This window comes from Podarcis vaucheri, assembly GCF_965113315.1.
Source record: "Podarcis vaucheri genome assembly, chromosome: 12".
Taxonomy (NCBI): domain Eukaryota; kingdom Metazoa; phylum Chordata; class Lepidosauria; order Squamata; family Lacertidae; genus Podarcis; species Podarcis vaucheri.
This window is the reverse complement of record NC_138750.1, coordinates 59,326,247-59,351,985: the sequence shown is the minus strand read 5'-3', so window position 1 is coordinate 59,351,985 and position 25,739 is coordinate 59,326,247. Positions and strand designations below refer to the sequence as shown.

General features: G+C 46.4%; 2 long non-coding RNA genes across 2 annotated transcripts in view; both read right to left on the bottom strand.

Annotated features, from left to right (window-relative positions):
* Nucleotides 1-25,739, bottom strand: part of LOC309515147 — a 454,911-nt gene that overhangs the window by 368,363 nt on the left and 60,809 nt on the right. The window lies entirely within an intron of this gene.
* LOC309515093 lies at nt 13,838-24,971 on the bottom strand. The gene is made up of 2 exons (XR_014212255.1): nt 24,346-24,971; nt 13,838-14,168 (listed from the first exon to the last, which is right to left on the bottom strand). It is a non-coding gene; the product is annotated as an uncharacterized lncRNA (long non-coding RNA).

Sequence of the window (25,739 nt, the reverse complement as noted above, 5' to 3'; positions counted from 1 at the left end):
TTGGCGCTTTCCTGATACTCATTGGGAGTGTATTCCACAGGGCAGGGGCCACCACACTAAAGACCCTGCTCTGCAAAGCCATAACAGCACACCAGGAGTATATGGTATTAATAAGACTGTTTCTCCCAATTATTTAAGTGTTTGGGCAGAGTTCTACATTCCCAAAGGTAAGCTGGTGAGCCGTGCTCAGAGTAGACCTATTGAAATGTAAGAAACTAAGTACACTGATTTCAATGGGTCTACTCTTAGTTGGAAATTGCCTACTGTTAGTTTTTGGCTACAACCTGTATTTGGTTGACCAATAAAATCTGATGATGGTGATGATAATGAGAAAACTGCCACTTAAATAATGCTAACAAATGTATCTAAGAAATGTCTTATGATTTTCAACTCCGGGAACCTTTATCTCTCTTTCACCCCCTTTCTCTATTATTAGATTGAGAATGTTTAAGTTCCAGGCATTGTTAAATTGTTATAGTGTTAAAAACTGAAATTAATTTTAAAAATTTGGTCACATATGGACCTGTGCATTACTCTGAACACTAAAAATTAATGTGTGTGTGTACACACACACACAAAGGGTCTGGAAACCAAACCTTATTAGGAATGGTTGAGGGAGTTGTTTAGCCTAGAGAAGAGGAGACTGAGAGGCGAAATGATAGCCATCTTCAAATACCAGAAGGGCTGTCACATGGAAGATGGAGCAGGCTTATTTTTCCTGTTCTGGAGACTAGGGACTCAGCTATACAGCTGCAAATGAAACATTTTAAGTGTGTTGGAAAGTGCATTATGGGACGTGGGTGGCGCTGTGGGTTAAACCACAGAGCCTAGGACTTGTCGATCAGAAGGTTGGCGGTTCGAATCCCCATGATGGGGTGAACTCCCGTTGCTCGGTCCCTGCTCCTGCCTACCCAGCAGTTCAAAAGCACATCAAAGTGCAGGTAGATAAATAGGAATCGCTCCGGCGGGAAGGTAAACGGCGTTTCCATGTGCTGCTCTGGTTCTGCAGAAGCGGCTTAGTCATGCTGGCCACATGACCCGGAGGCTGTACGCCGGCTCCCTCGGCCAGTAAAGCGAGATGAGCGCCGCAACCCCAGAGTCGGCCACGACTGGACCTAATGGTCAGGGATCCCTTTACCTTTAAAGTGCATTATACAAATGTGACACTAGATGGCAATCATGAGCTATGGCAAACCCAATATATTTTTCAAAACTTTTTTTTAAAAAAAGCATTTTCACAACTTTTTTTTTATGTGTGTGTAGATTCCACCTGGCACTTGAACCCATGGCAAGAAAAGAGTGTAGAACTAGGTATTAAGCCCAAGGAAAACTATGGCCTATCCTAGTGATTCATGGTAACCAGTCAGGTCTGGGGCATAAGCAGTTCAGGCCCTCCTTGAAACAGAACGTGACAGCCACTGGGATCGTAGACCAAGAATCTAGACTCACCAAGAGAGACTTCGGCTGAGATGATGCAGGTAAGTGTCTACACACACACACACAGGGTTTCCCTGGGTGTGAGAAGTGACTCACTCTTCCCTCAGGCACTGACAGAACGCACGTCACAGACACCCCAAGCCACTTCGAAATAAATTCACCTCCTCAAAGCTCATTTTGCAAGGATGGCGTAAATAAAGAAAGGGGGGGGGAGAGACCAGCTGCTATAGACAGGCTTCTGCCTGGGGAAACTGAGCAGAGTGACGCATTCTGAGACCGTGAATCGACCTGCCACTAGGATGGCTGTTTTCTTTCTGCTCCGAGGGATGGTTTTCTACTGAGGTTAGGCAAGAGAGAGAAAACCCTCTAAACATTTGGCTTGGCCAGTCGCAATAACCCAAGATGTTTTCCGTGGGCAGCTGGAAAGCCCCAAAAGGGAAACTGCCTGCAAGTTCTGCAGACAGAGAGAAAAGAGGGCCTCCTTATGGGGCGGAGGTAGAGAGAGAGAGAGACGCCCCGTCCGCTAGCTCAAAACCATCCAGCCCATCACCAGATACGTCCAAAAAGAAAACAGGAAGAGTCGCGGATAAACTGTCATTTGCTCTCCGTCTGGGGTTTTGTGGCTAGGCAGAGTTTTATAGTAAAGTTGGTCAGGCAAAATCGTGGGGGGAAACCTCTCTCCTAATAGCCATGGCTAAGTTCTCAGGGGTTGACACAAGGGACCTCTGAAGGCCGGTCTGGAATAAAAAGTGTGCAATTCAAAGAAGCAGCTCAGTAGCTTCTTTTGCTCGGGATCCCTCCGAAATTCAAATGAATTTCAGGAAATCCAGAGGTTGCCTTGTGTTTTACCTGTTTATTTCTGACATGCACTCATAGATTTGGGAGGGACCCCAAGAGTCATCTAGCTAAAAAAGCCAATGCAATTCTGGGCTGCATCAATAGGAGTATAGCATCTAGATCAAGGGAAGTAATAGTGCCACTGTATTCTGCTCTGGTCAGACCGCACCTGGAGTATTGTGTCCAGTTCTGGGCACCACAGTTCAAGAAGGACACTGACAAACTGGAACGTGTCCAGAGGAGGGCAACCAAAATGGTCAAAGGCCTGGAAACGATGCCTTATGAGGAACGGCTAAGGGAGCTGGGCATGTTTAGCCTGGAGAAGAGGAGGTTAAGGGGTGATATGATAGCCATGTTCAAATATATAAAAGGATGTCACATAGAGGAGGGAGAAAGGTTGTTTTCTGCTGCTCCAGAGAAGCGGACACGGAGCAATGGATCCAAACTACAAGAAAGAAGATTCCACCTAAACATTAGGAACAACTTCCTGACAGTAAGAGCTGTTCGACAGTGGAATTTGCTGCCAAGGAGTGTGGTGGAGTCTCCTCCTTTGGAGGTCTTTAAGCAGAGGCTTGACAACCATGTCAGGAGTGCTCTGATGGTGTTTCCTGCTTAGCAGGAAATCTATGATTCTATGATTCTAGTCCATCCAGCCTCCTGCAATGCAGGAATCTCGTTAATATATGATATATAATATATGATTAGTTAATTTGGCTGCCAGGCTCCAAACTGATTCAGTCTCTCCATCATGCTGCCAGCAACGTGATCACATCATTTCCCTTTAACCTTATCCACGAACCATTCAACCCCCCTCTAAGACCCCACCCGCTTGGGATAGAGGAAGAACCTGCCCTACTAAAATTCCCCAGTAGGTTCACCTCACCTGATCCAGAAGTGGTCATGCAGAGGGTTCTCAGGAGTGTTCTAGAGCAGCATTAGCAGAAGAAGAGTTTGGATTTGATATCCCGCTTTATCACTACCTGTCAGGGAACTGACATCGGAGGGAGAGGCGAAGGGGAGGCTCCCAGACGATGCTGGTGAAGGACCCAGCAGCATGGGGAGAAACAGCTCAGTAGAGGGGGAAGCCAATCAGCGCAACACCAGGGATAAAGGGGGGCAGACGGGGGAATTGGAGAGCTGGCTCAAGGACTCTTCACTGGACATCAGTGCCCAGGTCCTCTGCTACCCACGCCTTCCCTGCGCAGAAGACTCCCGCGCAGTGAGAGGAGGAGGAGACTGGGTGTCAAACAACTTTTATGTTGGAAGAGGTTCAAGAAACGCCCACTGACGGATTCTGCCAGTGACTGAGGCAGCCACCATGAGAAGGGGCTGTGCAGTCAGAAAGGTTTAACAAGGCAAATTAACCGAGAAAGGCACCAGTTTACGCACGAGTAACTCATACCCATTACACTACCTGAAGGAGTCACAAAGAGGCTAACATTCTCCTTTCCCTTCCTCCCCCACAACAAACACTCTGTGAGGTGAGTGGGGCTGAGAGACTTCAGAGAAGTCTGACTAGCCCAAGGTCACCCAGCAGCTGCATGTGGAGGAGCGGGGAAGCGAACCCGGTTCACCAGATTAGGAGTCCACCGCTCTTAACCACTACACTACACTGGCTCTCAAATACAGTAAAGGTTCGCTATCTATGCTAGCAAAAATACAGTAAAGGTTTGCTATCTATGCTAGCATTCGATTGACGTTGGAGAGAGACTGATTTGTGAAACAAGACCAAGGGTACATATTGATATAGGAATGTCTTGAATAAATGTAAAGGAATATACAATACATTCATTTGAAAAAAAAGGAATATACAACGGGATAGACAGGAAGTCCAAAGTGTTGGTATATATATGATTTTGGAATAGGTTTTTTTTTTTGCTCTTCTTTTTTCTTTTCCTTGTTTAGTATAATCTTAAAAAGCAGAAACATCACCTTGCCAACAAAGGTGCACATAGTTAAAGCTATGGTTTTCCCAGTAGTGATGTATGGAAGTGAGAGCTGGACCATAAAGAAGGCTGATTGCCAAAGAATGGATGCTTCTGAATTCTGGTGCTGGAGGAGACTCTTGAGAGTCCCATGGACTGCAAGAAGATCAAACCTATCTATTCTTAAGGAAATCAGCCCTGAGTGCTCACTGGAAGGACAGATCCTGAAGCTGAGGCTCCAATACTTTGGCCACTTCATGAGAAGAGAAAACTCCCTGGAAAAGACCCTGATGTTGGGAAAGATGGAGGGCACAAGGAGAAGGGGACGACAGAGGACGAGATGGTGGGACAGTGTTCTCAAAGCGACCAGCATGAGTTTGACCAAACTTCGGGAGGCAGTGGAAGACAGGAGTGCCTGACGTGCTCTGGTTCAGGGGGTCACGAAGAGTCAGACACAACTAAGCGACTAAACAACAACAACAACAACAAGCCTTGTGATGTAATATGATGTTTACTGATGTAACAGAAGAACATTAATAAATAAATAAAAATCAAAAAAGAAGACGTGATCATGACTAGACACGTGTCGCAAGGGAGCTGACAGGCAACAAACACGCTTGGCGAACAGCCAGGAGAAAATAGGCATGGTTCTTTATCAGTTCATTTATTAGTATCAAACAGAAAAAAATGGAGATCTATTAAGTGTACTCCCTCAAGGCTTGAGCTGGTGCCCACTCATCACCACAAAAGCTCAATTTCTGCATGACAGACCCCTCCTGCTGCCTACGTATTTATCCCAAGGTATGACTGTATATTTCTTCAAATCTTCTGTAGATCTCTGGTCCTGCAGGTTTTGAATCCTTCCTGTCATTTTGTCTGATTCTGCGTAGTCCATTAATTTTGTCTGCCATTCTTCTTTCGTCAGAATTTCTTCTTGCTTCCATTTCTGGGCTAACAATACTCTTGCTGCTGTTGTTGCATATAAGAACAATTTAACATCTTGTCTATTAATACCCTCACCTATAATACCAAGTAAAAATGCTTCTGTTTTTTTTAAGAATGTATATTTCAACATCTTTTTCATCTCATTATATATCATTTCCCAGAAGCTTTTTGCTTTCTTACATTCCCACCACATATGATAAAATGTCCCTTCTTTCTCTTTACATTTCCGCCTAGGTAAAGGTAAAGGGACCCCTGACCATTAGGTCCAGTCGTAGCTGACTCTGGGGTTGCAGCACTCATCTCACTTTATTGGCCGAGGGAGCCGGCGTACAGCTTCCGGGCCATGTGGCCAGCATGACTAAGCCGCTTATGGCGAACCAGAGCAGCGCACGGAAATGCCGTTTACCTTCCCACCGGAGCGGTACCTATTGATCTACTTGCACTTTGACATGCTTTTGAACTGCTAGGTTGGCAGTCGCGGGGATTTGAACTGCCGACCTTCTGATCAGCAAGCCCTAGGCTCTGTGGTTTAACCCACAGCGCCACCCACGTCCCTCATCCTGACCTATAATACCAAGTAAAAATGCTTCTGGTTTTTTTTAAGGATGTACAGTGGTATCTCGGGTTAAGTACTTAATTCCTTCCGGAGGTCCGTTCTTAACCTGAAGCACCACTTTAGCTAATGGGGCTTCCTGCTGCCGCCACGCCACCGGAGCACGATTTCTGTTCTTATCCTGAAGCAAAGTTCTTAACCTGAAGCACTATTTCTGGGTTAGCGGAGTCTGTAACCTGAAGCGTATGTAACCTGAAGCGTATGTAACCCGAGGTACCACTGTATATTTCAACATCTTTTTTATCTCATCATATATCATTTCCCAGAAGTTTTTTACTTTCTTACATTCCCACCACATATGATAAAAAGTTCCTTCTTTTTCTTTACATTTCCGCCTAGATGGCTTTAAAAGGGGTTAGACAAATTCATGGAGGAGAGAGTAGCCAGGATGGTTCGACTCTGGCTCCACAACTGGAGGCATCAGAGCTTCTGAATACCAGTTGCTGGAAACCACTGGAAGGGAAAGTTGTTCTTGTGGTCAGATCCTGCTCCCAGGCTTCCCAGAAGAGGCATCTGCTTGGCCGCTGTGAAGGCAGAACGCTGGAGGAGATGAGCCCTTGGCCTGATCCAGCAGAATCTTTTTACCTTCCAGTGGCGCCTCCCAGTGGCGCTGTGATCTAAACCACTGAGCCTCTTGGGCTTGGAGATCAGAAGGTCGAAGGTTCGAATCCCCACAACAAGATGAGCCCCTGTTGCTCTTTCCCAGCTCCTGCCAACCTAGCAGTTCGAAGGCACACCAGTGCAAGTAGATAAATAGGCACCACTATGGCAGGAAGGTAAACGGTGTTTCCACGCACTCTGGTTTCCGCCACGGTGCCCCGTTGTGCCAGAAGCAGTTTAGTCATGCTGGCTACATGACCCAGAAAGCTGTCTGTGGACAAACACCAGCTCCCTCTACGTGCAGTGCATGATTAAACTATGGGAGCCAGTGTGGTGTAGTGGTTAAGAGCGGTAGTCACGTAATCTGGGGCACCGGGTTCGCGTCTCCGCTCCTCCACATGCAGCTGCTGGGTGACCTTGGGCCAGTCACACTTCTCTGAAGTCTCTCAGCCCCACTCACCTCACAGAGTGTTTGTTGTGGGGGAGGAAGGGAAAGGAGATTGTTAGCCGCTTTGAGACTCCTGAAGGGGAGTGAAAGGCGGGATATCAAATCCAAACTCTTCTTCTTCTTCTTCTGACAACATTTTGTGTCTTTCCTGCACTGGTTCCAGACTGGAGCATTTGCGTAACCTTGGGTGTCCTGGAAATGTCCTCCTCCTGAACTTCTGAGCTGGCTCCAGCTGAAAGATGGAGCAGTCCATGGTCCACCCGACTGATGCAACCTGGCAGCTGTTAGGAGGAATGTCAACCTCGCCAGCCTGTTTGAACACAGAGAGAAGACTGCATGGAGATGTGTGTCTGCCAAGAGTCTATGCAAATGGGCTACTTTTGGATTATCATCTCCTGCTTCCAATCAAGCTCCTTCTCCCCCTTTCACCACCAGCACCATTTTTCTTTTCTCATCATCTGCCAACGGAGGAGCGTCTAAATTCCATCTTCTTCTCACCTGATCTTGTTTCACATCTTGCTCCTTCTTTCCCCCCATTTGGAAATGTCACCGTCACGGTCAGAGGAGAATAAAAGCATTTGACTGTTTGTGTTGGTCTTGGTGCAAGAGCGGAACCTGTTTGGCTAGGGGAACCTTGCAATCCCATTGACCAGGGCAAGTAGAAGGCAATGGGAGGGACCCAGAAGAAGAGGAGGGCAGAGGAACTGGCATAAGGCTGGCCTGGAATTTGGTCTGGAGAGCTCAATTTCCGTCGGATCCAAAGGAGGTCATTTAAAATGCTCCATTTGCTTCAAAGTAGATCCCCTGAGAGACCAGCAAATTACTTTCCGTGCCAGTGGAAATATCCAATCGGGGAAAACAATCCGATACGCCAAAAAAAGGCCAAGTTGTGTTTGGATTTTCTCGGGCTTGTCATGTGTCTCTTCCTGCTTCTGGTCTCCCCCCCCCCCCCGGCTTATTTAAGAGTCTGGATCAATTTCAGTTTGAAGGTTTTACGGCTCATTACGAGTCTCTCTCTCCAGGCTTATGTTTTCCAAGGCAAACAGATACAATGCAGATTTTTTTTAAAAAAATGAAAATCTGCGACTTCCTTTTCCCACTTCTGGAGTCATGTGAGAACTTGGGATTCCTGGATTTTCCCTTAAGGTAAGCTTCATTGCACCTGGCTGATCTCCCAGGTAAAACTGGGAAGGTAAAACTGGGAAGCCCTCTCTATCCAACTGGATGGGGGCAGCTGGCACTCAGTTCTTCTCCATACCATCTCTGAACAGTAGTCCACCTGGCTACCATTATGAAACTAAAGTATTTATTTCCCCTCGTTTTTCCTCTTCCCTCCTCCTCCCTTTTTCCTCATGTGATGCACCCATTTGAATTATTAGATTGTATGTTTTGGGACGTGGGTGGCGCTGTGGGTTAAACCACAGAGCCTAGGGCTTGCCGATCAGAAGGTCGGCGGTTCGAATCCCCGTGACGGGGTGAGCTCCCGTTGCTCGGTCCCTGCTCCTGCCAACCTAGCAGTTCAAAAGCACGTCAAAGTGAAAGTAGATAAATAGGTACCACTCCGGCGGGAAGGTAAACGGTATTTCCATGCGCTGTTCTGGTTCGCCAGAAGCGGCTTAGTCATGCTGGCCACATGACCCGGAAGCTGTACGCCGGCTCCCTCGGCCAATAAAGCGAGATGAGCGCCGCAACCCCAGAGTCGGCCACGACTGGACCTAATGGTCAGGGGTCCCTTTACCCTTTACCTTATGTTTCAGCACCACAGCAAAACAAACAAACAAAACCAGGCCCTTTCCCCAGTATACCTGACGACTGGTGGTGGTGGGGAGAAGCACTGGAAGAAAAATCACAGGAACATTGCAAGCTACCTTATAGTACCTTATGCTACCTTATTTCAAGACTGGAGTACTGCTTTGTGTTCTATGTGGGGCTTCCCCCTGAAGCTGCAGTTACTGCAAAATGCTGCAGTGTGATTGCTGACAGGTATGAGGCTTTGTCTGCATAAAACGCCTGCACTCAGAGATCTGCACGGATGGCCGATTTGCTAACGGGCCAGGTTTAAGATGTTACTATTGCTATATAAAGCCTTTAATGACTTGCCCTCAGATCACCAGTGTTGAAGTAATGATTCTTCAACATCAACTTTGTTGGACTGGTCATGTTTTTAGGATGCCTGATGATCGTCTTCCAAAGCAACTACTCTATTCCGAATTAAAAAATGGAAAGCGTAATGCTGGTGGTCAACAAAAGAGGTTTAAAGACTCTCTCAAGGCAAATCTTAAAAAAGGTAGTATAAACACCAACAATTGGGAAACACTGGCCTGCGAGCGCTCCAGTTGGAGAACAGCCGTTCTCAAAGGTGTCATGGGCTTTGAAGACGCTCGAACTCAGGACGCAATGGAGAAATGTGCTAGGAGGAAGGCACACTTAGCAAATCCACACCGTGATCAACTCCCACCTGGAAACCAATGTCCCCACTGTGGAAGGACGTGTGGATCCAGAATTGGCCTCCACAGTCACTTACGGACTCACTGTTAAAGCAGTGTTTTATGGAAGACAATTTTACTCGGCTACGAAGGATCGCCAAAGAACAACAACAACTTGGGACCAGTTTACCTTCAAGATCACCTTATCCCATGTGCCCACTTGATCACTTCTGTTGGAGGAATTGACAGGTAGTGCGTAATACTCATTCTGCATTTGCAAGAACCTGATTTTCTAGTGTGGCAACACTTACACTTTGGAATTCCCTTCCTGTTGAGATCAATCAGGCATCTTCACCTTACTCTTTTCAGCACCTACTAAAAAAAACAACATCAAATAACCCAGAGATGCATTTCAAATAAAAGGACACTGTAGTGGTTGGGAGTTACTCGTGCGTAATCCTGCTCCGTTTGAGCATCGGATTGCCTGGTTAAACCCTCCGGACTGCACAGCCCATCTCAGCGTGGCTGCCCTTAGTCACTCGTAGAATCTGTCTGTGGACGTTTCTTAAAGCGCTGCCAACATAAGAGTTGTTTGACGCCCAGTCGTCTCCGCCTCTCACTGCGCGGGAGTCTCCTGCGCAGGGTGGGCGTGGGCAGCGGGGTGCTTGGGCTCTCCTCGCTAACTTCCAACGAAGAGTCCTGGAGCCCCTGCACCTCCCTGTCCCGTTGTTCTCCTGGATCCCTGGTGTTACACTCATTCTCTTCCCCTTCTACCCGGCTGCGTCTCCGTCTAGTGCTTGGACCTTCCCCTGCAGAATCAGAGACCCTCTCCTTCTCCCTTGCCTCTGATGGCAGTTCCCTGACAGACACATTCTACTCATGTAAAAACACGCTGATTCCCAAACCGTCTGGGGGCCGCATTGAGAAGGCGAATGGGCCGCATCCGGCCCCTGGGCCTTAGGTTGTCTACCCCTGGACTAGCTGATCCTGGGGTTCCTTCCAGCTCCATGATTCCATGAAATCTATGAAATCATACCTCTCCTTTTGACTTTGGCGGTCACGATCCGTTAAGACTTGCACCCTCGCCGAATGGGAAACCTTTGCTACCTCCCAGCCCCTTTGTTGCCACTTCTATCCCAACCCCCCAACCCCGGAGGAATAGCAGCAGAGGTTTCAAACACATAAAAACTAAGTAAACCCTGCCTTGCTCCAACAAGGCCAAGCAAGTTTTCAAAATTTCCACTTCTTCTGTTTACGTAAGATCTCCAGAGTCACCAGTGGATTTAAAAGATATATTAGAAGCATTTGTTTTAAGCTGGCTACCTGGGGAGACGACCATAACTGTTTTGCATGCTTGCTGTTATATATCTTCCTATAGACAAAAAATTGGAAGGCTGTCATCGTGCAGCCCCCAGTGGAACATCTGTAGTACGGTATCACTATCTGGGATTGCATAAAGTCAGGGCAGGGGAGGGGAGCAAATCAAATGTTATATATATATATCTATATATATCTATATATCTATATACAGTGGTGCCCCGCAAGACGAATGCCTCGCAAGATGGAAAACTTGCTAGACGAAAGAGTTTTCCGTTTTGGAGGTGCTTCGCAAAACGAATCTCCTATGGGCTTGCTTTGCAAGACGACAATGTCTTGCGAGTTCCTGCTGGTTTCCCCCCCCCCTTTTCCTAAGCCGCTAAGCCGCTTATCAGCTGATCCGATCAGCAGATAAGCCGCTAAAAGCTGCTAATAGCGCTAATAGCGCTAATCCGCTAATCAGTCAATGGGCTTGCTTCGCAAGACGAAAAAACCGCTAGACGAAGATTCACAGAACGGATTCTTTTCGTCTTGCGAGGCACCACTGTATCTATATATCTATATATCTATATATCTATATATCTATATATCTATATATCTATATATCTATATATCTATATATCTATATATCTATATATCTATATATCTATATATCTATATATCTATATATCATCTATATATCTATATATCTATATATCTATATATCTATATAATTTTATTAATTTTCCAAAAATAACAAACATACAGTAATAGCATTAATTCATGCCCAAATATTTAAAGAACCGATTTCCCCCTAAACCCTTCCTTCGTTACATTGCGTTTATTCACACCACATGTCCTCTGTAATCTGAGAGTCATTATTTTTACTTATTATCTTATTCATAATCACATTACAAGTACTTCAGATTCCTGCCAATGTATTGACCTGTACACAATGCTGTTGTATATATGCAATAAAGTCCTTCCATTCGTCTTTAAATTTATTTTCGTCTCTTCTTCTTAGTTTTAATGTTAGTTTATCCATTTCAGCATATTCCATTAATTTGACTTGCCAATCTTCTTTCACTGGAACACCTGCTTCTTCCCAGTACTGAGCTAATAATATTGGTGCTGCTGTCATTGCATATTTATATAAAACCTTTTTTTTTGCTCCTGGTACATCCCCTCCAATAATACCTTGTAGGAAGGCTTCTGGCTTTTTAAGCAAGGTAATTTTAAACATCTTCTTCATTTCATTATAAATCAGTTCCCAATATTTCTTTGCAATTTTACAATCCCACCACATACAAAAAAAAGTCCCTTCTGCTGATTTACATTTCCAGCATCTACTTTCTTTACTTTTGTACATTTTTTGCTAATTTTAAAGGTAAAGGCACCCCCTGACCATTAGATCCAGTCACGGACAACTCTGGGGTTGCACGTTCATCTCACTTTATTGGCCAAGGGAGCTGGCGTACAGCTTCCAGGCCATGTGGCTAGCATGACTAAGCCACTTCTGGCGAACCAGAGCAGCGCATGGAAATGCCATTTACCTTCCCGCCGAAGTGGTACCTATTTATCTACTTGCACTTTGATGTGCTTTTGAACTGCTAGGTTGGCAGGAGCAGGGACTGAGCAACAGGAGCTCACCCCGTCGCGGGGATTTGAACCACCGACCTTCTGATCGGCAAGCCCTAGGCTCTGTGGTTTAGACCACAGCGCCACCCGCATCCCTTTTGCTAATTTTACTGGAATGAAATACCATCTATATATCATTTTCGTATAATTTTCCTTAATGCTGTAAATTTTAGTTCCGTGGGGAGGGGAGCAGAGGTTAACACAGGTTGCGTAACAGCATAGTGCCCATAGCATGGGAGCCAGAAGGGATGGACAGTGATGGAGGGAATGGTGGTTTAAAACAGTGTTTCCCAAAATGGGCAATACCACCTGCGGTGTGTGTGTGCTGGAATGATCCAGGGGGGCAGTAGGAACCTCGGGCACAATTGGGGGCATTGAATAAAAATAAGGGGGCAGTGGAAGAAGAAGCGGAGCTTCATGCTCCAGCACCAGGGGGCGGAGTGCAGGCGGGGGTGGGGCTGGCTCACATCCCAACGTGGCACCCAGCATGGGTGAGGGGGCAGCCACAATGGCACCCCACTGGGACCACGCTACCAGGGTCGGTGCGCTCCCCCCGCACTCCTCTTCCAACAATGTCTCCCAGTAAGATTCCGAGCACAATTCAAAGTGTTGGTGCTGACCTTGAAAGCCCTAAATGGCGTTGGCCCAGTAGACCTGAAGGAGCGTCTCCACTCCCATCATTCTGCCCGGACACTGAGGTCCAGCGCCGAGGGGCTTCTGGCGGTTCCATCACTGCGAGAAGCAAAGCTACAGGGAACCAGGCAGAGGGTCTTCTCGGTGGTGGCACCTCCCTGTGGAATGCCCTCCCATCAGATGTCAAAGAGATAATCAACTACTTGACATTTAGAAGACATCTGAAGGCAGCCCTCTTTAGGGAAGTTTTTAATGTGTGGCATTTTGATGTATTTTTAATCCTTGCTGGAAGCTGCCCAGAGTGGCTGGAGAAACCCAATCAGATGGGTGGGGTACAAATAATAAATTATTAGTATTATTATTATTATTCCTCCGCCAGTGGGTGGAAGCATAAAGAAAAAAATGAGAAGTCAGTTTCGAAAAACTGTTCGCGCTTGTTCCAGCTGTTGTGCAATGATGCTCACCACCAGATCAGGCACTGTAGCAGGACACTGACAAAGCGGAAGTTTCAATGCAGCACATGTGGCGGACGTGTCACAAAATTAAGGGATTTGGAATGTTATTTACAAGGAACTTAAATGAATGTTTAAGGTATCCTTCTAGAAAAAAATCGGAGGCTTTTCTCCAGGGGATACTCGGCCCAGAAAGACCAAAAAATGTGAGAGAAATATTTTTGTATGCTACAGTGGCTGGAAGAATACTAATTACCACTAATTAGCTGGAGTGGCAAATTAAGTTGTTAGAGCACGCCGAGTTGGCAAGAATGACATATAAATTGAGAGGTAATACAGACCAAGCATTTATTAGGAAAAGGAATATGTATTAAAAAAATACCTTATTGAATATTGCGGCAATATGACGTCAGTGGCAAGACTTGAGTGACTTCTGTGTTAGGATGAACAACGATGAGACATAGTAACACTTATCGAAATTAATAAAAGGTAAATGAAAATTAATGGTGCGCTAGACAGATTAAATGGTAAATACACAATGAGATGACTGGAAGTTGTTAGAAATTTAAGAAGAATGTAGAGAGATATGATATAACAGTTTCATTTATTTTTCTTTATTAATTCTTATGTTTATTACTTTTTTTTAACCTTAATAAAGCACTTTTTTAAAAAGGCAATGTCTCCCCTGGATCCGTTGGTTGTGCTGGAGAGGAGAGGTTTTTCCTGGAATTGGGTGAACCCATTTTGGTAGAATTAGCAACAAACGAAGAATCGAAATTTCAATTCAAAGATGGCTACCAACAGTTCTGGCGGCAAAAGCAGATACCTGCACTTTATTCTGGATTGTGGGGTTTTTAATTGCATTTCCTTCATCATCTTTAGTGGAACGTGGTTTCGGTGCGGCCACAAATCTGTCAACTGAAAAAAAGAATGAAAAACCATGGCAGAAGTTTGACCAAAGCAGTGATTGAACTGAGAGGAAAATGGCAGTTTTAAACAACGCCAAGGTTTGAGCAAAGTACCTTCACACAAGGGAATATCTGAGAGCTCTGCATCCTTTGTCTCTCTCACACGAGGCAGCTGAGGAATGGGAGGCGTTTGAGTAGACTGAGAAGGGAGAAACACTAAGAGGAAAAAAGTAGATGTTTTAAACAGCAGATGTTTGAGTAAAGCAGGAATGGAGAGAAATGGTGGTTTTAAACAACGGAAATTTGAGTAAAGCAGAGTGTAATGGGTTTGAGTTACTCGTGCGTAAATTGTCCCCGTTAGGGGGCTTAATTGCCTTGGTTAAACCGTCCTGACTGCACAGCCCATCTCCGCGTGGCTGCCTCAGTCGCTAGCAGAATCTGTCTGTGGGCGTTTCTTAAACCTTTTCCAGCATAAAAGCTGTTTGACTCCCAGTCATCTCCACCTCTCACTGCGCGGGAGTCTTCTGCGCAGGGAGGGCGTGGGTAGTGGAGGACCAGTGCTCTCCTCACTGATGTCCAGGGAAGAATCCCGGAGCTCTCCCTCCGCTTCCCCCATTTGCCCTCCTTGATCCCTGGTGTTACGCCGATTTCCTTCCTCCTCTACCAAGCTGCGTCTCCCCCTAGTGCTGGTACTTTCTCCTGCAGAGTCGGGGAGCCTCTCCTTCGCCTTTCGCTCTGATGTCAGTTCCCTGACACAGAGGTTTGAGTAGAGTTGAAGAGACAGAGCGACAGTTTAAAACAAAGTTTGAGAACAGTGGGAAAAAAGTTTGGAAACACTGTGTTGCGTCATTTTTTAATGTTAGCTTTTGCGTAAGAGAATCCACAGAAACGATCTTCTGCAATCATTTCTCACTTATTTGTGGAACGACATCATTAAGATATGAGATGATATTAGGGGGCAGAGGGAGGAACTGAGTAGCTCAGTGCCAGATTTACCTATAAGCTAAGCAAGCTATAGCTTAGGGCCCCACTCTCTTGAGGGCCCCCCAAAAAATTAAAGGAAAAAAACCCCCAGATGTACATTTCCAAAATATAAGATACAAATAAAATGAAACCTTCATACAGCAACAGTGTTTTGTGTTGTGTAGGCTCCTATGGTGTAAGTCATGGGCTCTGCCTACTAGCCTGCTCCCTAAAATATCACTGGTTTGCTCATTGCTATATATAGGGTGCCTACATTCTGCTATTTATAGTTATTAGTAGTTTGCATCATATATTTACATCTATTATTATTTCATATTATAGCAAGTTCCTAGAGACTAGATTATGAGTCTTTGTAAATTGTATTTCTAAAGGAACTTTTGCTATTGCCAAATGCCAATGTGTTTGCATTAAGTTCATTAGGAATAAAAAATCAAGTTAGAGCTTAATAGAGCTTGATAAAAGTATATCAATAATTATTAATATGCTTCTTAATTTTATTTCAGTTCAAGAATTACATTGATAAAATACATATTTTGTTATGTGGAAATGGCTTCAGATACCTATTAGGTCCATAAATTACCGTATAGCATATATTCAACACAAAAAGCAGTGACAATTGTTGTTGACAAAGGACAGCTGGACATAGAAAGGGCCCCTTTACCTTCAGTAGCTTAGGGCCGCATCAAACCTAAATCCGGCCCTGGAATAGCTCAAGGACAGGCATTCATGAGCTCTTGGTAAAGGTACCTTCCTGCTGGAGCGGTACCTATTTATTTACTTGCACTTTGACGTGCTTTCAAACTGCTAGGTTAGCAGGAGCAGTGACTGAGGAATGGGAGCTCAACCCTTTGCAGGGATTCAAACCGCCAACCTTCTGATCGGCAAGCCCTAGGCTCTGTGGTTTAACCCACAGTGCCACCCGCGTCCCAACAGTGGAGGTAGAACATAGCTATAGTAGGGCTATTGACTGCTATGGGCCATCACAACTACTCAATGAAACTTCAAGTGAAATCTCAGCTCCATGAGAATTCGCTTACTGAATCAAACCGAAATTTCACCTGGTTCAGAATCAAGCTTCTCCTTCAGGCAGCCCACGAGCCACCATGAAGAATTTCTTTCTCTGTTTTTGGCACTACTCCCATGGAATACATTCAAGGCTGAGTTCCTGAGAGTCCTTGGCCTCTCTGACATTTTTTCCACCTTCGAAGGCACGGGAATGCCATTGTGATGATGTCGCACCAAGTCCACATGGAGAGGTGAGCTCACTGGGGTGACTCAACGGCTACGAATTTTGCAACGGGAACCTTGCAAGGAAAGGGCTCTCGCAGGTCAGGAGCCAGCAGCAGTTTATGGTGGGTTGGAAGCCACCCTGATTCTTGGCTCATGCGCAAAGCCGGTGGCCATCTGAGGCGGTGGAAAGTGGCCTGCAGCGCATAGGCAGAGGTGGTGAGAAGAGCAAGAATCTTGAGGGTGGGAGCAACAAATCCATAAGGTCAAAACAATGGGGTGGCTATTCTCTGAGCCTGCCAGAAACATGCTTTGCATCCAGTGCCAGATTTACGTATAAGCTCGCAGGTGGCGCTGTGGGTTAAACCACAGAGCCTAGGACTTGCCAATCAGAAGGCTGGCGGTTCGAATCCCCGCGACGGGTGAGCTCCCGCTGCTCACTTCCTGCTCCTGCCAACCTAGCAGTTCAAAAGCACGTCAAAGTTCAAGTAGATAAATAGGTACCGCTCCAGCAGGAAGGTAAACAGCATTTCCATGCGCTGCTCTGGTTCGCCAGAAGTGGCTTAGTCATGCTGTCCACATGACCCAGAAGCTGTACGCCGGCTCCCTCCACCAATAAAGCGAGATGAGCGCCGCAACCCCTTAGTCGTGCACAACTGGACCTAATGGTCAGGGGTCCCTTGACCTTTGCCTTTAAACAAGCTATAGCTTAGGGGCCCCCAAAAAAATTAAAGGAAAAAAACTGGATGTGCATTTCCAAAATAGAAGATAAAAAAAAATTAAATAAAACCTACATACAGCAAGAGTGTTTTGTGTTGTGTAGGCTCCTGGGATGTAAGTCATGGGCCCCACCTGCTAGTCTGCTCCCTAAAATATCACTGGTTTGCTCCTTTCTATGTATAGGGTGTCTACATTCTGCATGTGCAAATGGCTTTAGATACCTGTTAGGTCCATAAATTTCTATACAGCATATATTCAACAAAAAAAATACTGACAATTTATTGTTGACCAAGGAAAGCTGGACATATAAAGGGCCCCAGTACCTTCAGTAGCTTAGGGCAGGCATAGGCAAACTCGGCCATCCAGATGTTTTGGGACTACAATTCCCATCATCCCTGACCACTGGTCCTATTAGCTAGGGATGATGGGAATTGTAGTCCCAAAACATCTGGAGGGCCGAGTTTGCTTTTGCCTGGCCTAGGACCTCATCAAAGCTAAATCTGGCCTTGTTTGCATCCTGCCCACAGAACCAAAAAAATGTAAACGAGACGGGAGAGTGAGAGAGCACCACATTGAATCTTTGATTTGCTTTGGAGCTGAGGTTTTAGACCTCAGAAGGTGGTAGACCATTGGAGGTTTTGAAGCCGAGGTTGGGTCTCCACCTGCAGGGGTTTCTTCAGCTGTGATTCCTGCATTGCAGGGGTTTGGACAAGACCAGGCACCCCCAAACTCAGCCCTTCAGCTGTTTTGGGACTACAACTCCCATCATCCCTAGCTAACAGAACCAGTGGTCAGGGATGATGGGAACTGTAGTCCCAAAACACCTGGAGGGATGAGTTTGGGGGTGCCTGGACTAGACGTCACTTGGGATCCCTTCCAACTCTTCATTTCTGTGATTCAAGGCTGTGTTTAATTTTTTTCTAATCAGTTCAGTAGTTTTGAATTGATTCAGTTGATTCTGGAGATAAAATGCTTGGTTGGTAGGTAGGTAGGAATGGGCATGAAGTTCACCCAGACAACAACCAGAAAGGGTGTCTCCTCTCAGTGGCCTATGCAAGTTCCTCTGCTTCCCTCCAGTCTGGTTCCTAGAAAGTTTTTCTGGCTCTTTGACACTGGGACTCTTGAGTCCACTAGACTCAGGAATAAACTTCAAGGGCTTGTTAAACCCAACCACAGACCAAGGTGAGCTTAATCCAGACCCTGTCCTTTCCACCGGCTTGGATTTTGTTCAGAGCTAGCAGGTTCATAATTCCCTAGGCGGAAGTCTGATAGGTGTTCCAGGGCATATTCTGAGAGGGGAGAGCCTAGCTTCTTTTGGGGGTGGAAAGAAAAAGGAGATGGGGTAGCAACATTTCCAGGCCCTTTAGAGCATGGGTGGGCAAACTAAGGCCCGGGGACCGGATCCAGCCCAATTGCCTTCTAAATCCGGCTCATGGACGGTCTGGGAATCAGCGTGTTTTTACATGAGTAGAAAAAAGGGGGGGGGGACAAAAAACAACACCAAAAAAAGAATAGGGGAAAAGGAAAAAAGGAAAAAAGATATTGACTTACGACTAACTCCATGTGGATCTTTATTCCTCATATCACTGGTTGTCTGTAATTATTAAATTTTTGGAGAATTATTCATACTTGGCTTAGCTTAGAATAAAAATCTCACAGGTAAATAAAATAATTCTCCGCCTCCTTATTTAATCCCTACAATCCCTATTTTAATCCGTAATTTAATCCCTTAGGCTGAGAGGCAGTGACCGTCCCAAAATCACTCAGTATGATGATGATGATGATGATTTGAATTTATATACCGCCCTATACCCGGAGGCCTCAGGGCGATTCACATAAAAAGATCACAAAATACAAAATAAAAATTATTATTCTTATTCTTTCTTCATCATTTCAGCTTCATGGCTGAGTGGGGGTTTGAACCCTGGTTTCCCAGGTCAGCATTTCCGTGCGCTGCTCTGGTTTGCCAGAAGCAGCTTAGTCATGCTAGCCACATGACCCGGAAGCTGTACGCCGGCTCCCTCGGCCAATAAAACGAGATGAGCGCCACAACCCCAGAGTCGGTCAGGGGTCCTTTTACCATTTTTCTTCCCAGGTCACAGTCCCGCATGCTAACTGCTGCACAACACAGGCTCTTCAAACAGATCAGAGGGAGCGATGTTAATAAACCCATGCCAAAGTTATGTCGCTTGCCATAGCCTGAGAAGTCTTGGGTAGCCGTGCTGATGAACGCACAGTGGATGAGGCTAGCAAGCCCTGGGGTGTGTATGAAGCTAGGAACTAGGCTCAAACCTTCTGACGCCCTCAGAGTCTGGGCGAAAAGCAGGCATAGCTTCCAAGACTAATAGTTACAAGTTGCTCACATACCGTTTGCCGGGCCGGCTCACTCCATTGGCTGCCGACCACACTGTACATTTTATACAGCTGTGCTCCCAAGGGTTACCAAAGGCTAACAGGTGGTGATGGATGGCGTCTGCCAGATTGCGCATAACCCCCCCAAGGTGAACTCAGCATCCTTTCGGGAGGGAATCTCTGCCACCCTGAGAGTTTAATATCTACGCAAACTGCACTCGAGGGAGACGCATGTTTATGTGCTCTGTCCAAACACTGTGTGAATCTGGGACGCTACCAAAAATCCCCAGGAGCTGTTCTCCCCGGGTGAATTTCATGCCAGAGAAGCCTTGCATGAAGGCTTTGAGTGGGATTTCAATGGCGCATAAAGGTTTCTGCACAACGAAGCTACAGATTCAGCTCTCAGCCTCAGCTACTGCCATACTCCAAGCCGGCTCTCTTTGGAAAATAGCAAGACTAGCCTCAAAGGGTGGCCTGGTGTGCATCCCAGAAGTTTTAAGCTTGTCTGACAAGGCGCCACCCCAGTGATTTGACCACCATATTAGTACCTACAAGGAGCATGGGCCTTTTACTGGTAGGTCAAGAGCTCAGGGATGCGGGTGGCACTGTGGGCTAAACCACAGAGCCTAGGACTTGCTGATCAGAAGGTTGGCGGTTCGAATCCCCGCGACGGGGTGAGCTCCCGTTGCTTGGTCCCTGCTCCTGCCAACCTAGCAGTTTGAAAACACGTCAAAATGCAAGTAGATAAATGAGATGGATGCGATGACTACTAGCATTGACAATTTTGGACAAAAAGTGAATACTTATAAAGTATTTGGGACAAAAAGTGAATACTTATAAAGAAACTACTCAGGAACTGACCCAGGAATCTGCTTTGACATGGCAAACTGTGGAGAAGACAAAGGAGGAGGTTGTTGTTGAACCTCAAGTAATACAAGTGGAGAGAGCCTCGGCCTTGTATGAGCATAAGCTGTTGCTTTTGAAGACCGAATCTGGAGAAAGCCAGATTTGGAGAGATGGAGTCCTGCTTGGGTTGGAGAAGGAAAGTTGGAAAGATCCCCTTATGCAGGGATGCTCTGGCCTTTGGTTTTGGGTCAGGGGGAGATTGGAGTGGCGGGGGCCTTTAACTTTGGAGGGAATTTGAAACATGTGTTGAAATATTTTTTGGATTTTGGCCCTGTCTATGGAGAATGGGCTGACCTGTCAAGAAGGGATAAAGACATTGTTAGGTTGGAGTCTCCCCGAGATCTACTCCTCAGTGACAAAGGAAGGAAATTAAGAACAAGATCAGCAGAAGACAAAGTAAAGTATAGGTATAAATATGAAGATCTGCAGAAGGGACATGGAAAAGAGTTAAGAGCCTCGGACAGGAGATCACTAGGTTGATGGACTAGATGGAATGGATAGAAAAGACTGACAGAATCCGAGACCAGGGTGAAGAGACGGTGGATGAAGATTGGAAGAAAGTTTAAAAATTTATTTAGAGAAATATTGTAAAATTTATGAGTGTTAGAAAAATGTTGGAATGAAACTATATGGCTTTAGTAGAAATGTTATAAGGAGTTATGTACAAATAAGTTTTAAGTTTTAGGGGTTTTTATGGTAAGATAAGGTTAAAATAAATTAAGACAATTAAATGACAGAAAATAGTGAAAGATGGAAAGGATTTGCTGAAATAATTAATAACTAGAATACAAAAAAGGGAGGTGTGAGGAGGTCGATGAAACAAGTTAATGAAAGACAAAGATATGGAAATATGGGATCTATTTTTTATTTTTTTTTTTGCTTTTATTTTTGGTCTTGATGTATTGTGTGTTTTGTTCTTCTTTTTCTTTCTTTCTTTCTTTCTTTTTTTTCTTCTCTTTTCTTTTTTATATGTATCGACTTGTATTGTTTAATCTCTTTTTTCTCTTTTTTCCACTTTTTTTCTGTAATTTTAAACGTTCAATAAATATCATTTAAAAAAAAAATAGAATAAATAACTCCACATTCCAGCGGGCCACCAGGGAATCGGCTGAAAGGCCATCAACATGGGATAAAGCATCCCCTACCACTCTCTGGAAACCATTTGGATCCATTAAGTGGCGGGGGCGGACCATCCGAATTGGTCCCACCTCCCTGCAGAGGGGAAGGGTCGCGGAGAAGTCCAGTTGCACCAGGAAGTGATCTGACCATGGCACTTCTTTTTTTCCCCACTTTTGCTTAGTGTCAGATCACCCACGTCACTAGAGGTGAACACCAGGTCCAAGGCATGTCCATGACTATGAGTTGGGCCAAACTTATTCAGGGACAGCCCCATGGAGGCCATGCTTTCCACGAAGTCCCGAGCAGCCCCTTGTAAGGTCATGTCGGCGTGGATGTTAAAATCCCCTAAGACGACCAAACTAGGTGTCTCCAGGAGAACATCCGTCACAACCTGAAGCAGCTCGGGCAGGGAATCCTCGGTGCAGCGGGGAGCTCGGTACACCAATAGGAATCCTGTACTGCCCCTATTGCCCAACTTCCAGAACATGCACTCAGAAAACTGGGTCTTCCCAGTAGGACGCCTGATGCAAACTAATGACTTCCTAAAAATCACTGCAACCCCCCCTCCCCGCCCACATGACCTGGGTTGCTGTGCGTAAGAGAAACCTGGTGGGCAAGCAGCGGCAAGGACAGGCCCATCTGCTTCATTCAACCAGGTCTCTGTCACACATGCCAGGTCAAATCCTCCATCCACAATCAGGTCGTGGATGGCAGTGGTTTTATTTATCACTGACCTGGCATTGCACAGCAACACCTTCAGGTCATGTGGGTTTCCCCTGTTGATTCCAGTATCCATCTGGTCAAGGCCAGACCCGGAGGCAGGGATAGTCTTCAAACAACGACTAAACCTGCCTCCTCGGTAATGACATGGTCTGGTCTTAGTGTAACTCCGCCTCCTGCCCATGATCACCGAGATCGGATGTCCCCGTGCTTCCCCCCCTGTGGAACTTGTCCCAGCCATCGTGTTGGCTGGGGCCTCACTCCCAGGCAGCCCTGATCCCACCCCTTAAAAACAAAACACAAACTATACAGAACCAATAAAACAACAGAAAACAAAAACAGAACAATTATACTAAAATTAATCCCCAACCAAATATCCATCCCACCCACCCACCACCAACAAAGGAAAAGGGAAAAAAAGAAATAAAAATTTAAATTGCCACCGACTGCTTGAGGACATTTTAAAGCACATTAACCACTTGGAACAGGGAAGCAATGGCAGAACACTTCCCACACTTCCCCAAAAGTTTGTTCCAAATAAGGGCCTGGGCCACCCCACCCCCCGGGCCAGTTGGAGAAGGCCCAGAAGGGAGCAGGCCCTGCAGTCCTCCCCACAGCCGATGGATGTTCCCCACGGAAGTTGGATGTTCATCTGCCAGGGATTGTTGAGCTGTGATTCTTACATTGCAGGGGGTGGAACTAGATAAACTTTAGGGCCTTTTCCAGCTCTACTATTCTATGATTCTATGATTCTGACAGTTGCGTGGCTACTATACAAAGGCAAGAGGCCTAGCTGTCAGTGGCGTAGCGTGGGTTGTCAGCACCCGGGGCAAGTAATTTGCACCCCCTAACCCGGGGCAAGACAAGTAATTTGCGCCCCCTAATCCCTAACCTGCTGCTGCTGCCAGCTTCTTCTTGCTGCTGCCTGGTCTGGTCTGGTGTGGTTCTCTCCCGCACTCAGCGCTGCGCTGGGCGGCCGCTGCACTGTCCCTCCCCCAGATAGTCCCTCGCTCTCTCTCCGCACCGCACGCCTGGCACCCCCCCCTCCACAGTGGGCGGCGACCCGGCGGCTCGGATCGGATTCGCACAGCCAGCACTGCAGTGAGAGAGAGTGAGTGAGCCAGGTAGGGGCAGAGAGCTGAGAGTGCGAGCACCCGCCCCCAGATGTTGCGCCCGGTGTGGCTGCCCCCCCCTGCACCCCCACGCTACGCCACTGTTAGCTGTTGCACACAGCAAGCACCTGCATGCTCTAAAATCTCACAAGGCACAAGAGTCTCTGGAGTGAGCTGGCCTTGCCATATCTTTACAAGCTTGGACGGTAGGTATGCCAACTCGTTGGGACATCTCTGTCGCTTCCTTGCCTTTCTGAATCAGTCTTTGCTCTGATCTCAGTCTCCTTAAATCAACCTTTCTCAACCTGTGGGTCCCCAGATGTTGTTGAACTACAACTCCCATCACCCCTAGCTCGCAAGGCCAGAGCTCAGGGATGATGGGAGCTGTAGTCCAACAACATCTGGGGACCTACAGGTTGAGAACCGCTGCCTTAAATGGAGACAGCCGTTTCTAGCCTCATCTTTCCTGCCACCTACCCTGAGCGTAGTGGCTGCTGCGACTCCTCACCTGTTGCTGAGCCTGTAAATCTTCTCTGCCTCAGTAAAGATCTCCTCCTTATTCTTGTGGTTTGGGTGGGAGCCAAGACACTGGCTGTCAGCAACTTCCCCCAAATTTCAGAAGGGAGACATTCCCAACCCTACCTGGAGATCGCTGGGATTGAACCTGGAACCTTCTTCATTCGAGGGAGATGTTCTGCCACTGAGCTACAGACCTTTCCCTAGCAACCTGTTGAGCTTCCAGGGTGATAGCCCTGATCAGTTGTGGCAGTTCTTAATCTCTCAGCCTGGCCTTTTGAGAAGCCAGCTGAGCAACAGAGGCTCCCTGCTCTGCTGAAAGTCTCTCCCTCTCTTTCTCTCTGTCATACACATTAAAAGAAATGATAATCATAACTTCTGGCTTGCCCTGCATGGAAAAAAAAAACCCCTTCACGATCCTACAGCTGTTCTCACTCTGGCATTTATAATTTTATTACTCAAATATGAGCTTTTGTTCACCGTCCAAGCGTAATGAAAACATAATATTTCAATATAAAAATCCCCATTTACCTTTCAAGCCGCTTTCCTGTCCAACAACGTTCCCTAGCAATTTGTGTCCAAGCTGGGTCTCTCTCCCATTATTCATGCCTTCCCCGGGCTTGTTCACATTAATAGGTGCTAATTCTCCCTCTGTGACATCATCAGGGGTTCCCACGGCAACCAGCTGTGATGTCACAAACACAAGACAATGGCCCCTGGCGAAGAAGGGCAAGCCTGCGGGGAGAATGAGTAATGATGCAGCAGCTGGAACGGCCCATCAGCAAAAATATCTCTGGGCCCAAAAGCGTACCCACAAGTTGACGTCATGTGATCGTTTCTCAGCAGGCAAAGCCTGGGGCTGGATGGATGGATGGGGTGTAGACTTAACGCTGCTGCATTGGGGATTTGCTGGTGAATAATGCGATGTTTGGTGATGAGCATTTCATCAGGCTACATCCTCATGGCTGTGGTCTCAGCACGCCTCTCAATACCCATTACTGGGAACTGCAGGTGGGGAGAAGGTTTCTCAGCTCTGGTTCTGCTTGAGGACCTCCCACAAGCTTCCGGCCGGCCGCTATGAGGACAGCATGTGGGATTAGATGGGCCTGTAGTGGTGGCTCTTGATGCCCTAACTCCATAGAATAGAATCATAGAATCATAGAGTTGGAAGAGACCACAAGGGCCATCGAGTCCAACCCCCTGCCAAGCAGGAAACACCATCAGAGCACTCCTGACATATGGTTGTCAAGCCTCTGCTTAAAGACCTCCAAAAGAGGAGACTCCACCACACTCCTTGGCAGCAAATTCCACTGTCAAACAGCTCTTACTGTCAGGAAGTTCTTCCAAATGTTTAGGTGGAATCTTCTTTCTTGTAGTTTGGATCCATTGCTCCGTGTCCGCTTCTCCGGAGCAGCAGAAAACAACCTTTCTCCCTCCTCTATGTGACATCCTTTTCTATATTTGAACATGGCTATCATATCACCCCTTAACCTCCTCTTCTCCAGGCTAAACATGCCCAGCTCCCTTAGCCGTTCCTTATAAGGCATCGTTTCCAGGCCTTTGACCATTTTGGTTGCCCTCCTCTGGACACGTTCCAGTTTGTCAGTGTCCTTCTTGAACTGTGGTGCCCAGAACTGGACACAGTACTCCAGGTGAGGTCTGACCAGAGCAGAATACAGTGGCACTATTACTTCCTTTGATCTAGATGCTATACTCCTATTGATGCAGCCCAGAATTGCATTGGCTTTTTTAGCTGCCGCGTCACACTGTTGGCTCATGTCAAGTTTGTGGTCAACCAAGACTCCTAGATCCTTTTCACATGTACTACTCTCAAGCCAGGTGTCACCCATCTTGTATTTGTGCCTCTCATTTTTTTTGCCCAAGTGCAATACTTTACATTTCTCCCTGTTAAAGTTTATCTTGTT